The sequence below is a fragment of the Muscardinus avellanarius genome (assembly GCF_963383645.1).
Source record: "Muscardinus avellanarius genome assembly, chromosome: 12".
Taxonomy (NCBI): domain Eukaryota; kingdom Metazoa; phylum Chordata; class Mammalia; order Rodentia; family Gliridae; genus Muscardinus; species Muscardinus avellanarius.
In genome coordinates, this window is record NC_137798.1 from 107782380 (window position 1) to 107796882 (window position 14503).

At 45.5% G+C, this 14503-nt stretch overlaps 1 gene segment (V, D, J or C); it reads right to left on the bottom strand.

Moving 5' to 3' along the window:
- Positions 1-1162: 1162 nt before the first annotated feature.
- LOC308271111 (immunoglobulin heavy variable 3-74-like) lies at positions 1163-1634 on the bottom strand. The segment is given in 2 exons: positions 1589-1634; positions 1163-1488 (listed from the first exon to the last, which is right to left on the bottom strand).
- Between the last annotated feature and the right edge of the window lie 12869 nt (positions 1635-14503).

The window sequence follows — 14503 nt, forward strand, 5'->3', positions numbered from 1 at the left end:
GCAATCCAATATTGAACCACACACTCTATAGAGGATTACGAGAGATCTAATTTTATTATGATTTTTTGTTTCCTGACATGTGCTCATTGCAATATGGGTTTTTGTGCAACATTGCCCATTTACATAACCATTTTTAACCCCTCAATAAATAATTTTCATTTTCATGCCTCCATTTATGTGAAGTCAAGTGACTGTGATCTTGTTTCACTGGGCTGCGAGAGGTACAGCAGTGACCTTTGCCATCCTTGACTTAGGTTGCCTGTAACCATTTCAGATGACCAGTTACAAGGCTCTGAGGTGCACGGTTAAAACAGTATTTGAATGTATTTTCTGCTTTCAATATTTTCTTCTGAATGTGGGTAATCCTGTCCTACATGTTACACCACATTAAGAGTAATTAGTATTTCTACAGTTTATCATTGTTAATGTGTATGTGCTTTAGTTGGATGATTTGTTGTGATGGGAAGAATGACTAGTTCTGTGTGTTTATGTAATTTCTGAAATCAATAACTAGGTAATTGTAGTTGATGCTTTAAAACTCCTGCAAATTGTTTGTGAAAAATAATTGTCAGTAGTGACGTTTTGAAAACTTAGAGAGTAGAAATTACAGGTTTGAGGATTTCATAACTTATTTTAATTGGTGCATTGTTGCCATTCTCTTCATGAGGTACAAGATGGTAGAGTCAAGATGCACACGTCATCACTAGCTCCTCCCGGGTCCCACCCCCAGTGTCTCCCTCCTCCCTCCTCTCCTCTCATGATTGACTTTGATATGTTTATGAATGTACACCATGCATCGTAGAGAATTTCTCTCTTCACCCCTCTAATGCCCCGCAGTTAAATCACCTTCTCGTCTAGTTTAACATTTAATATTCAGGATTAAAGGAAATTCAATGGGTTTCAGGATTAATGGAAAATCCATTTCAAAATGTCCTATTAAATATATTAAATACGGATGACTACATTGTAGGCTTACAACATAATAAAGAGGACTTTCTAGGGAAAACAGTTATAGATCCTGAAAGCAATAACAACAAAAAATAAAACAATTCCAGTGAACCCTTTCTCCATCTGTTTCTATTTCTTAACCAGAAGCACCACCTGGACATCCTGAGCGCCCCCTGCTGGTCCTGGGGGCCCTGCAGGAGGTTTGTGTCTGGGCTCACACTGAGGTCCCCACACTGTGTCTTGCACAGTAATACAGGGCCGTGTCCTCAGGTCTCAGGCTGCTCATTTGCAGGTGCAGCGTGTTCTTGGAGTTGTCTCTGGAGATGGTGAACCGGCCTTTCACAGAGTCTGCATAGTAGGTGCTTCCATCATTACTAATGGCTGAGACCCACTCCAGCTCCTTGCCTGGAGCCTGGCGGACCCAGTGCATCCAATAGTCACTGAAGGTGAATCCAGAGGCCAGGCAGGAGAGTCTCAGGGAACCCCCAGGCAGCACCAGGCCTCCCCCGGACTCCACCAGCTGCACCTCACACTGGACACCTGCAAACACAGAGAATCCTGCTCAGGAAACTGCCACAGTCCACTGTGTCTCTCACTCCTGTCCACTCACACTCAGAGTCTCCTTTTCCCCATTAATTACCTTTCAACACAGCAACCAGGAGAACCCAGCTCAGCCCAAACTCCATGGTGGGTCCTCCGTGTGCAGTCCTGATCCCTGACTGGGGTCCCCTGGGTGCAGGGCTGGCTCCTGTCCCAGAGCTGCAGGGTCAGGGCTGGGCTGGTTTTCATCAGCAGAGGGCAGCCCTATTTGCATGTCCTCCTGCTATAAAGTGGGCTGAGGGTTCAGTGGCTCTGACAGGGAGAAGTGCCCAGAGCAGATGTGAGTGTGAATAGGATACTTTGGAAATCACTGTCTGGAAAATTATGGCTCTTGTTAGGCGATCTCATTTGCTAATGAATCCATTTCCTCGATTTCATCATTATCTGTGCACAGAATACCTGCTCTTGGCATCAGGGTTGCCCCTACTTGACAGTCACATATGTTTTTCTGTCTGTAGCAATCTTGGCACACACTAGTGTTTACATTGCATACTTACTGGCCTCTGTATGTGGGTTGCAGCCATCACCCCATGAGGCCGAGGGATGCCTGGTGCCCCATAGCTACTCTGTGATCCTCCTGCCTCCCTTCCTCCTCAGTTACTGCACACTGACTCTGCTCGAGTAAGGGATGGCACTTCTGTTTTCATTTTAGAATTTAAATAATCAGAATCACACAGAGGGACCTTTAGCGCTTGGTCTTCTTATACTCAGCATCACGACTGAAAATATTTTGTGCTGTTTGTGAATTGAACATACACTGATTTGGCTGCTGAGCAGAAAGCAAAGAATGAACATTCAACACTATTTTTATTTCTTGGTTAGGATGTGGAACTTTTTATAGGCTCTGGCCATTGTTAGTAAAGTTTCACCATGCCATTCATTGGACGGTGAGCTGAAAAGAACCTGTATTCGTTTGGCATTGAACAGAAATATATGAACAATGCTGGGCAGGCTGAAAAGTAGCTCATTCCCTTGACCTTGTGAGAGGACTAAAGTCCAAGAAAAGAGCCAGCCTTGGCAGAGATGATTTAAAGGACAATAGCATTCTTCATCAGGTGTGCTGGGCAGAAGTTTCCAAATGGAAAATGATCTGGAAAAACGGTTGCATTTCTAGATGTAGGTAAGCAGTAATAAATCTCAGCCGTGATAAAGCATGAGGATATCTAGCGCACAGGCGTGGACCCACAGAGGCGGAGACCTCTGCCCTCTTGCAGAATCTGCCAGGGATGTGGAGAATCCCCACCAGCTGTGTCTGTTGCTCTGGAATACTGGGGGACAACAGAGACCACAGCCCAGTGTGTTTCCAGCTCCTCTGCAGAGTGGATGCACTGACCCCAGAGCCACGGCAGTAACACTGGGAATTGGGCCCCTGTGTGGACCACGCAGAGGCACAAGTCTCAAGAAGCACATTTCCACAGTGACCTGGATGAATATGCGACATCCCAAGTCAAAGACCTTCTCATGCATTTGGAGTGAATGTTATCACGAGCACTTTGAAGAAGGATCTGGCTTCACTGCCCCACAGAACCTGGCGTCAACCTTGTTTCAGAAATCCACCCGGATGCCCCAGAGCCTCCAACCCAGGCTGTTAGACTCCTCCCAAAGGTGAAGCCCGGTCAGGGGAGGCCAGGGCTCCTCTGACAGAAGCTCTGCAGGTCCAGGGTAGGTCTGAAGATAATAAAGAGCATCCTAGGATGAGAAGACTCTGTCTAATTATGTTCCTTCTCACTCCGCAGCACTGTTTCAGCCAAATCTGTGCTCTGTGTAGGAGAGCACAGCTGGATTTCCATGTTCTCTAAAACACATTGAAGAACGGCCAGAAGACATGGATCCACAGAGGACCCACAGGTAGACACACGTGCAGAGGACATAAGACTCTTGAAAAGCAGTTCCTTATAGAAAAGGATGCAAAATATTCCCCCAAGAAAGTCATGTTCTAAGTGAAATAGCAATGATTCACCATGATCTCACACGATACAATGCAATTATGAGTGAAATCAGCCAGATTTGAGGGACTGCCTCTAAGGAAAAGTGCACCATCTCTACCCCAATTTCTGTTAAACTTTCCTTACTCTTTTGGCTTTATTCCCACATTTTCATTTTCCATATGATTTTTTCTTTTTTATTGGTGTTTGCAGTCATGCATCTTACTGGAGTACAGGATGGTACAGGTATACATGCACACGTCATTCATTTAGCTCTTTCCCAATAACTGCCCTTGCTCCTCCCCTCCTTCCTTCTTACTTTGGCAACTGACTGACTTTGAAATGTCTGTGAATGTACATCATGGACATGAAATAATTTCCCACTTCTGCCCTCCCATCTCCCTGAGTGAGTGCCATTATTTGCTCAACTATGGTTTCTTAATCTTCTAGAATTTCTCCTATGACCCTCTTTCTCCCAGATTCCTCACATATGATTGGATAACAAAACTATGGGATATGTACACAATAGAATTTTACTTCGCAAAAAAAACAACAAAATCACATCATTTGTGGGGAAATTGATGGAACTGGAGAACATCATACTAAGTGAGATTAGTCACAAAAAGTTAAGAACCATACAACAGGATTTTTTTCTAGATAAATGAGGTTTGTCAGTGTCTAGATGATTTATTGCAATTAAATACAGGCATAACAACTGTAGTTATTCTTTGAGTTAATACACGTGGCATTTTTTTCTATCATAATTATTGTAATCCAAAGACATCATAGTAAGCACAGAACATTAATGAAAGGAAATTTTCATGGGAACTCATTACAAAGAGGATAAGCCATGACACTGAACAAAATCAGATTTTTTTTTATTTTTTATTTTTTACTTTTTTATTTTTATTTTATTTTATTTATTTTTTGGCAGGTCTGGGGATGGAACTCAGAGACATTCAACCTCCAAGCTACACCCCCTGCCCTATTTTTTTTTCTTATTTTGAAACAGGATCTCACCAAGTTGTGGAGGACCTAAGTAGCTGAGGCTGTCCGCAAACCGCGATCCTCTGGTCTCAGCCTCCCGGATGCTGGGATTAGAAGCATGCGCCACCACGCCCAGCGAAAGAAAGCAATACTTGCATTAGACTTTCTAGGTTTACAACTTATGTTCTAATAATATATGACTGCTCTGTTTCCTTGCAGCCATCATTCATAATATCTATATACTTTCCTTTTCTTTCCTTATACTTTTCACTAAATGTAGAATATTTCCTGCTCTCTCATATTCTTATAGAGGCCCCACTCAACTGTTGATTCTCCGCCCAGATATCATCTCCCAAACTCGAAGCATATTCTTGACACCTTCCTCCTAGTGGCCTGAACCCCATCTCTGGTGCCGGAGCATCTTGAGGCACCTGGTGCATATTGCTTATTTGGTCATACTTTGATCTTATGATTCTGTTTGTATTCCTACCAGCCCAACACTTTTCTTAAGGTCAGGGCTTTCTTACTATCTTTGAATCCTAGCACATTCTTTTTTTTTTTTTAGTGTCCATCTATAAAGAGATTCAAAAAAATTTTAATGTATTTTGATTGGTTCATTGTAGTCTAACATCACAATGGAATACAAGACTTGTAAGGATTTCCGAGTACACATCATCCACTTGGCCCTTATCCAATCCCCATCCCACTCCCTCCCCCCTCAATCCCATGCTTGATTTAGTGATTGACTTTGATATATTTGTTTCCATACATCATGTCTTGTAAAGAGGTTCCATCTTCCCCATCCCATGCTCTCTGATTGGTCACCGTAATTGCTCCTCCATAGGGCCCCTTCTTCAATCAGATTTCCTCCTTTTACCCATTTCTTCCTAGTTTTTGCATATTAGGGAAAGCGTCTGATTTTTGTTTTGTTTTCTGTGATATTTCTCTGTGTATGCCCCATTGCAAGTTCTGATCCCACTCTTGAAGGCCCCGGCACTGGCCTGGCCACCCGGCAGACTCTAATCCCAGCCTTGCTGGCTCCAGTACTGGCCTTGCCTCATGGCAGGCTCCATCCTGGCCTTAGAGGCCCTAGCACAGGCGTTGCTTTAAGGCAAGCTCCTATCCTGGCCTTCTTGGCTTCAGCTACAGCCCTAGCACTTGGCAGGCACGGATCCCTGTCTTGCTGGCCCCAGGACTGGCCTTGCTTTATGGCAGGCTCTGATCCCGGACTTACTGGCCCTGGAACCAGCCTCACCACTTGACAGGCTCTGATACCAGCCTCCAAGGCCCCATGACCAGCCTTGCCTCATGGCAGGTTCTGATCTTGGCCTCGCTTGCCCTGGCACCAGCCTAAACCATCATCAGGCTCCAAACACGGCCTCAGAGACTGCAGCAGCAGCCTTGTCTCACGGCAGGCTCCGATCCCAGCCTTGCTGGCCCCGCCCCCGGCCTTGCCTTACTGCAGGCTCTGATCCCAGCCTTGCTGGCCCCGGCCCTGGCCTCACCACTCGGCAGGCTCTGATACCCGCTTTCAAGGCCCCAGCACCATTCTTGTCTCAGGGCAGGAACTGATCCCAGCCTCGCAGGCCCCAGCAGCAGCCTCACCCCTTGGCAGGCTCTGATCCTGGCCTAGGAGACCCCAGCTCCAGTCTTGCTTCATGGCGGGGTCTGATTCTGGGCTTGCTGGCCCCAACACCAGCCTCACCCAGAGGCCCACGTGTGATATGTCAGTCTAGTGATAGGGTGGACACTCCCCATGCATGGGGAGGCGGTCATCTCTTCAGGCTCCTGAGGTGGAGGGTCACCTGAGAACCCACAGGTGCAGGCAGGCGCTGCTCAGAGCAGGCTCGCCATCATTCCCAGAACAAGCCTCCAGCATACATCTGGGGCTGGAGATTCCAGACACAGTCTCAGGTAACACTCTGTCTCTGCTCCTAGCCCTCTGTGTTGTCCATGCTGCCCTCCTCCTGGGTCTGACACTTGATGTGCCGTCAGAACAAGAGCACACTCTTATTGCAGGGAGGTGGCTCCGTCTGCATGGTGGGTCCTCCTGCTCTCCCAGCACCCTGGACTCTACAGGTTGAGGGGAAGGGCCCTTGCACCACAGAGGGTCAGTCTAGCTTTCCTGGCAGGCTCCAGCCTACAGGTCATCTTTCCCTCTTGTGTTCCTGGCCTGTGTACATGAGGTCTGAAACAGACAGATTCACCACTGAGCACCCCAGTGTGCCTGCAGGTTCCCTGCAGGGAATGTATGCATCCTGCTGGCTCTGTGACTCTATGTGCAGCCCATGAATACACCTCACATCCCATAAACCACAGAGTGGGTCACAGGGTCACTTTCCTCTTCTGCCAGCCTGCCCCATGGACTGTAGACCTGAGCTCACACACAGACAGACTCTCAACTCTATCACCCCAGCCTGCAAGCCAGTCCCCTCTGGGAAGTGCAAGTGTCCTTCTGGTCTGCATTTTGGACGCCCATTGTTAAATATCTTTGTCACACAGTTAAAAATCAAAATGACATGCCATTAGATTTCAAGTACTTTCTTTCTGAATGTACGTCATCTTCTCATACATGCCACACCAATGAGATGGTGAGGATCATACACACTGGAGCACTACTAATGTAAATGTATATGTGGTATTATGGATTAATTAATCATGTAATGGGGCTTTGACATGATTTGTGTGCTTTTTTGTATTTCATGCATAAACCACCTGTGGAATATGAATAATTGCCTTTTAATGATTTTAAACAACTTTGAGAATAAGTAAAATTTTCAGAACATTATAATTTTGAAATTTATCCTTTAGGGATTTAGGTATAATGAATTTTATGATGCCGGGTGTGGTGGCGCATGCTTGTAATCCCGCGCTTGGGAGGCAGAGACAGGAGGATCGCGCAGGTTAGGAGACCCTGTTTCCAAAAAAAAAAAAAAAAAAAAAATGTAAAAATAGGTCTGGGACTGTAGCCAGGAGGTAGAAGGGCTTCCAGGAACCCCAGTACCAAAGAAAAAAATAAAAGAATTTTATGTTTCACATGTTCAAGTCTTGGAACTGTGGGATTCAGTATTCTGACAAAAGCTCATTTCCAATGAGTGCTAATAACAATTTGAACTTAGATAATTACATGGGAGGCCCAGCATGATAAGTGTAGAGAACTTGCCAGGGAAAAGTGCTATGTGGACAGAACCTGAGAACACAATAGAAGAAAATGCATCAACTCTGCTGTTTCCTTTTCAAGGATCCAGGTAGAAGTGGAGGTCCTGAGAGCCCCCTGCTGGTCCTGGGCGCCCTGCAGGAGGTTTGTGTCTGGGCTCACACTGAGGTCCCTCACTGTGTCTCTTGCACAGTAATACAGGGCCGTGTCCTCAGGTCTCAGGCTGCTCATTTGCAGGTGCAGCGTGTTCCGGGAGTTGTCTCTGGAGATGGTGAACCGGCCCTTCACAGAGTCTGTATAGTAGGTGCTTCCACCATTAGGGTAAATTTGTGCTAACCACTCCAGCCCCTTGCCTGGAGCCTGGCGGACCCAGCTCATGTAGTAACCACCGAAGTTGAATCCAGAGGCCAGGCAGGAGAGTCTCAGGGACTCCCCCGGCAGCACCAAGCCTCCCCCGGACTCCACCAGCTGCATCTCACACTGGACACCTGTAAACACAGAGAATCCTGCTCAGGAAACTGCCACAGCCCACTGTGTCTCTCACTCCCGTCCACTCACACTCAGCGTCTCCTGTTCCCCATGAATTACCTTTCAACACAGCAACCAGGAGAACCCAGCTCAGCCCAAACTCCATGGTGGGTCCTCCGTGTGCAGTCCTGATCACTGACTGGGGTCCCCTGGGTGCAGGGCTGGGCTCCTGTCCCAGAGCTGCAGGGTCAGGGCTGGGCTGGTTTTCATCAGCAGAGGGTAGCCTTATTTGCATGTCCTCCTGCCATATAGCAATCTCTTCTGAGGAGACGACTCAGTCAGGGAGGTTCTCTGATCAGATGTTGTTGTCTGGGGAGTCTGTTCACTGACAGCAGTCAGGAACATTTGATTTTATTAGCAGATTGTACTTTGATGAGCATACCCTTTAAATCATAGTTTTATATATAATTGCATATAGAATATTAGCTTTTATTAAAATACTTCACTATTATGTAAGTGATGCAAGAAAACTGTATTCCTTCTATCTATGTTTAGTAATATTATTTCATTTACTTGTAAAGAGATAACCATGTAAATGATTTCAATTTTATCTTTTTTATAATTTTTTTATTGGTGCACTGTATTCATACATCATAATGGGAAAAAAAACTTTTGTAGACATACATGCACATATCGCCCAGTTAGCCCCTACCTGATCCCCACCCCATTCCCTCCCTATCCCTCCTTCCCCTGCTTGGATTAGTAGTTGACATCTAGTTCAATTTTATCTTGACTTTTTCTTGTTCTATTTAAAACAGTGAACGCTTTTGGCAATATTTCTAGATTGATATGCAGGATAAGATGCTTCTCATAACTGAATCCATGCTCCTCACCATGAGGATACATTTCCCTTGGACCAGCTCAAGGATAGAGGGGCCTGGCTAGTGATGTCTGCAGGACCTTCCTGTGACTTTCCTGTGACTTTCATGAAACCTGTCTTCCCTTAATAAATGTACAGAATTCCAGGTTCATGCTGATGTGTTGTCAGGAATCAAAGAAAATCCCTACACTACTGTCTACCTTCCCATCACACCCTCACCTGAGTTATCCAATCATTCCCTATAGATGGATCAAGAGACTATGATTGACAGTGTAAATGTCACACAGAGGAGTAACATTAGTTTATTTGTTGCTCTTCCCTGCTGTGCAGCCTTCATGGACCCTAAGTGAGCATGTCAAGCCCTATCATTGCTCCTGCCCTCTCCACGTCCTCCCTCCCTTCTCCAACAGGTCCCTTGATGAACGCATCTTCTAGGTAATTTAATTATCCTTGTCTCTAGTAAACTTAAAATGTGTGTTTTGCTTTTCTAGGATTAAAGCATGTGTTTTGTTTATTGGCGTCTTTCAATTGCCATGAGTATCACCAACTCATCATGATGTAATGCGTGTCAAACCTTCATTTTCATGATGGGTAGCATTCCTAGGATGGACACAAAAGAGGTTAATAAGGAAGCTGCAGGATCCTTGGGCTGCTTCCACTTTCTGAGTATCACATGGGAAGCAAGAATTCATTTGGACATGTTCATATACTATAAAATGTGGTGTTAAATCTCACACCTAAATGAAAATACAAACTATCAATTTTTATACAAAGAATTGGTCAATGTTTTAAATAAAAAAGACATTAAACACAAGACAGTCAGGAATTCCTATGAGGAAAGGACCCATGATATCAACAGTGCAGTCACTGTTCCAAGGAAGTTGTCGATGTGAGGTGAGTGTGGGAACCAAATTCCTCCTGCCAACACCTCACCTTCTGCCTTTGGAAGCAGCCTGTCTCCCTCTGTCTTCTCACTGGCCATCGTGTGGACACAGAAGGACATATGGATTAGAACACAGAGTTCAAGTGAGGAAATACCGGGAAGGACACTGCCAACAGGTCTGCCCTTCCTCTTTTATTTGATCTGTATTCTCTTCATGGGAGGAATACCATGCTATGAGATTGGGAATATGGGAGTATGTCACTCAGAGTTACAAAGCCTTCTTATTGATGAATCCCTGATGACTTTATTCTTTCTATTTTTAACTGGAAATGTAGAAAGTTTAATGTGTCTTTCCTTCTATTTTATTTTGGAATTAGAAAGCTTGTGATCCAGCATAAAAGGTCAACAGATGGAAAGACTTTTGCTGCAAGGTGTATCAGGCCCAATTTCTCCTGCTGTGATGGTTTGGATATGAACTGTCCCACAGAGATCCTCTGTGTCAGATGACACAGCCAGGGCCAGACTTGGGACATGGCAGGAGGGCGTGTGTCACTGGGGGAAGGGCCTGGGGACTGTGTGTGTCCCTGGGGCCCTCTTCTGTCTCTGCTTCCTGTTGGCCACACACTGAAGATACCTTTCCTCTTCAGTGCCCTGAGTCCCTGCTGACAAGATGTTCATCCTGGTAGGCAGTCAGCCATGAAGAGAAACTCAGTCAAGCTTTGCCAAAAAAAGTTTATCCTCTAAATTGTATTTTTAAAATTATTTTGTCACAGTGATCAAAAACACAACAAAAAAACCCTGCACTCACACAGTCACATTTACTTAATGACATGTGAGTATTTCCAGGTGATGATGTTTGTATAGATTTTGGAGACAATGGATGGAAGACTAACCTGGACAAGATGCCTTTCTTCCTCATGGGCAAGGCTCAGGAAAGCCTTTCCTGGAGGGTCTGCCTGGAGAAGGCAGGGCCACTAAAATCAAAGAAGAGCAATCATTGTCCTGTTCTGAAATAATACTGGTGACTCCCCAGTGGATAAGGGGAAATTCCAGATGTGAGGGGCTAATTCATCTGTAGAACAGTCCGCAATATGCCCCACAGCCACCTGTACCTATGATCACAGGGACACTACCTTGTCCCCAGGTGGGCATGGAAACAGGACCCAGAGACAGAAGCCCAGAGTGACCTCTGCCTTCCCTCAAGGACCACAGGCTTACCTAGGGATGACTGTGTTGAGATGCACGCCACACTCCGCTTGGAGCTGTTGCTTGGTTCTTGTGTGGAATCCCCATAAACCTTGCTGTGTACTTTCAGCCCTGTGCTCTACGTTTGTGCCTGTGTTCACTGGTTCTGCTCTCCAGTGTGACAGACATCACTGCACACTGCCCATGTAGGTCTGTTTCCTGTGACCAGAGTGTCCCCATCATTTGACTTCAAATACACATCCTCCCCTCCTGTCTCAGAGGAGAGCGGTATCCAGAAGTAGCAGCTGCCTCTGTGAATGTGGTTGTCCTTATTCTGTTGTGTTAGATAAGCACTCCTGTGCAAATGGGAATTTTAACACACATCAGCCATTCTTACACATGTCTGATGTGTATTATACTGTTTGACAGAGGAAACTCTGGCTGTGGGTGGATATCCCTCCCACTAAGCCTGTTGTGTCTGGGTCCACAGGTGTGCAGCAAGGGTCCAAGGCCCTGCCGTCCAGCTCTGTCCTGCCAGATCATCCTTGTGTGAGTTCACAGGGCAACTACTCTGTGAGCTAGGTAGGAAAAGGCTGTCCTGGCCTCAAGGGGCTCCTCAGGGACACCGTGACCTCCAACACTGCATCTTAGAAGAGTGGGTTGCTTTTGTTAATGCCTGCTTCAGGAGAAAAAGTTGGGCACAGACAGAGCAATCTGGAGTCGGGCAGGCATCCTACAGAGTGTCGAGTTGTCCTGCAGGGGGAGGATGGGATCTGGGCTGGGGCTCCACTCAGGCCCAGACCACTTGCTGTGACTGACATTGGGATATTCACCTATGTACACAGTCCATGGTAGTATTTCCATGAATGACCTCAGGCTTCCTCCTCCCCTTCCCTTAGACTACCTGCCTGGCTCCACTGAGGTTCCACTCCATTATCTGGGTCCCTCTTGTATCCCAATGACTCCCTATCCTGCACATATTAAAGAAACGTAGGAGCCTCCACTCTCTGTGATTGGCTAATCTCCCTTAACATCATGTTCACCAGCTCCTTCTATCTTCTTAAAAATGAATAATTTTCTCACTTTGTGTATTTGAGATATTGGTCATCTGTCAAGGGAAAGCTGGAAAAGATCTTCTCCCAGTCCATGAGCTTTCTCTTTACACTCTTGATGGTTTCCTTTGATGTGCAAAACTTCGTAGTTTAATGCATGCCATTTATTAACTCTTGCTTTAATACCCTGATCTTTGGGGTCTTGTTTAGGAAGTTCCTGCCTGTGCCTATATGTTGAAATGTTGAATGTATGTCCTGTAGTAGCTTCACAGTATCTGCTCTAATTGCCAGGCCTTTGGTCCATCTCGAATTGACTCCTATATAGGGTAAGGAAAGGATTTAGTCCCATTTTTCTACAAATGGATAACCAGTTTTCCCAACACCGTTTGTTGAAAAGGCTGCCTTTTCTCCAGCACATGTGTCTGGCACTTTTGTCCAAAATCAACTGGCTGTAAGTGTGTGGGTTTCTTTCTGTCCCTTCTGTTCTGTTCCATTGCTCTCTTCATCTGTTTTGGGGCCAAAACAATCTTTGAGCAAAAGCAGAAATTGAAGGAATGAACCTCACGTAGCCCACAGTCTGATCTCATAAACACAGTCGAACTTTTATTCAATGGGACACTTAAAAAGTGTTAAAGAGGACTTCCGGGAAGATGGCGACCAAGAAAAGCGGGGCTTAAGAGCCCCGCTAACAACCAATCTCCATTACCACAAAATCAGCGCCTTTCATAGCCAGAAAACACCATCACCAGAGAAACAAAAAAATCACCAGGATCCAGAGAGAAAGCGGACTGAGAACAGAGCTCAGAGCCACAGAGGAAATACACCGGCCTCACGCCTGAGGACGCGGCAGCAGCGCCATATTGCCGGCGGCAGCGGCGAATTCACCGGACGGCTACAGCAAGCCGAGGTGAGCCGCTGCGGAACAGCCAGGTGGGATTTTTCAGCACAGGGAACATCTAAAGCTCCCAGTGGCTGATCTCAGCACACGCTGCAAGTTCTCAGAGTGGAATTCAAAACCAAGAAGAAATAAGCCAGCCTCACGGCCGAGGGTGTGGCAGCGGAGCCATATTGCCACCGGCGACAGCAGCAGCGAATTCATTGAGTCCAGTACAGCTACATCTGCGAACTCAAGAACAGTGAGTCAAATTGCGGGCCACAGAGGAGAAATCCCAGTACTGTACTTCCTGGGACTTGACCCAGTGGGGAGTGGCGGTGGCAGAGATATCACACCATAGGAGAACGTGCAACCTGGCACCCCCCCCCCCATAATTTAAAGCAGCCTCTATCGACTCCCTGGGTCGGAGACTCTGTGATACAACCCAGTAAAGGAGTAGTGGGGTCTGAGATACTACAGACTCGAGATCCAGAGCACCTTAAGTGAAGTCATAGTGACCCAAGGGAAGAACCCAGAGAAGGCACAAACTTCCAAAATCATGGGAAAGAGGAATAACACTGGAGCAATGAATGCCCACAACCCCACAACATCAGAACCCGATAAAACAGAAAATCAGAGATTTCTAGAAGATCAAATCAGGAAAATAACTGTAGAAATAATAGAGGTGCTTCGAAAAGAACTCAGAGAGAGCCAAAAAGAGATAAAGGATGCAATTAATGAAGTAAAGGCCTCAATTCAAAGCACAAACAACCGATTAGAACACATGGAGAAAAAAATCTCGCTCTTAGAAGATGATCATTCCAAAAATGAACGCATAGTTTCTAATCTAGGAAAAAATATCCAACAGCAGGAATCTGACATTTAAGAAATATGGGCCCATTTTAAGAGAGCTAACCTAAGAATAATTGGAATAGAGGAGGGAAAAGAAAGTGAATCCAAAGGGATCAACAATCTCTTCAAGGAAGTAATAGCAGAAAATTTTCCAAACATAGAGCAAGAGGTTGATACACAGGTCCAGGAAACTTATAGAACTCCCTTTAGACAGGATCGGAGAAGAGGATCCCCACGCCACATAATTGTCAAAATGACCAATGTGGAAGCCAAGCAGAGAATCTTAAAGGCAACAAAAACAAAGGGCCAAGTGACATTCAGAGGCGAACCAATTAGAATCACTCCAGACTTCCCAAACCAAGTCATGAGAGCCAGAATGGCTTGGAGGAACATATTCCAAACTCTGAAAGAAAACAACTTCCAGCCAAAAATTTCCTACCCAGCAAAACTTTCTATCAAATTAGTTGGAGAAATAAGAAGCTTCCATGACAAACAGAATCTCAGGGAATTTATGTCTTCAAAACCAGCGCTAGAGAAAATACTCAAAGAGATTAACTACAAAGAAGAAATAGGTAACACACACCAGAACCAGAGAAACAAGATTTTCCATCCAACAGACAACTAAGATTAGTTATCTGTGGATATTCATTATTTATGTTAGTCTTTTACCTATCTCTAAATGGTATTGTTTG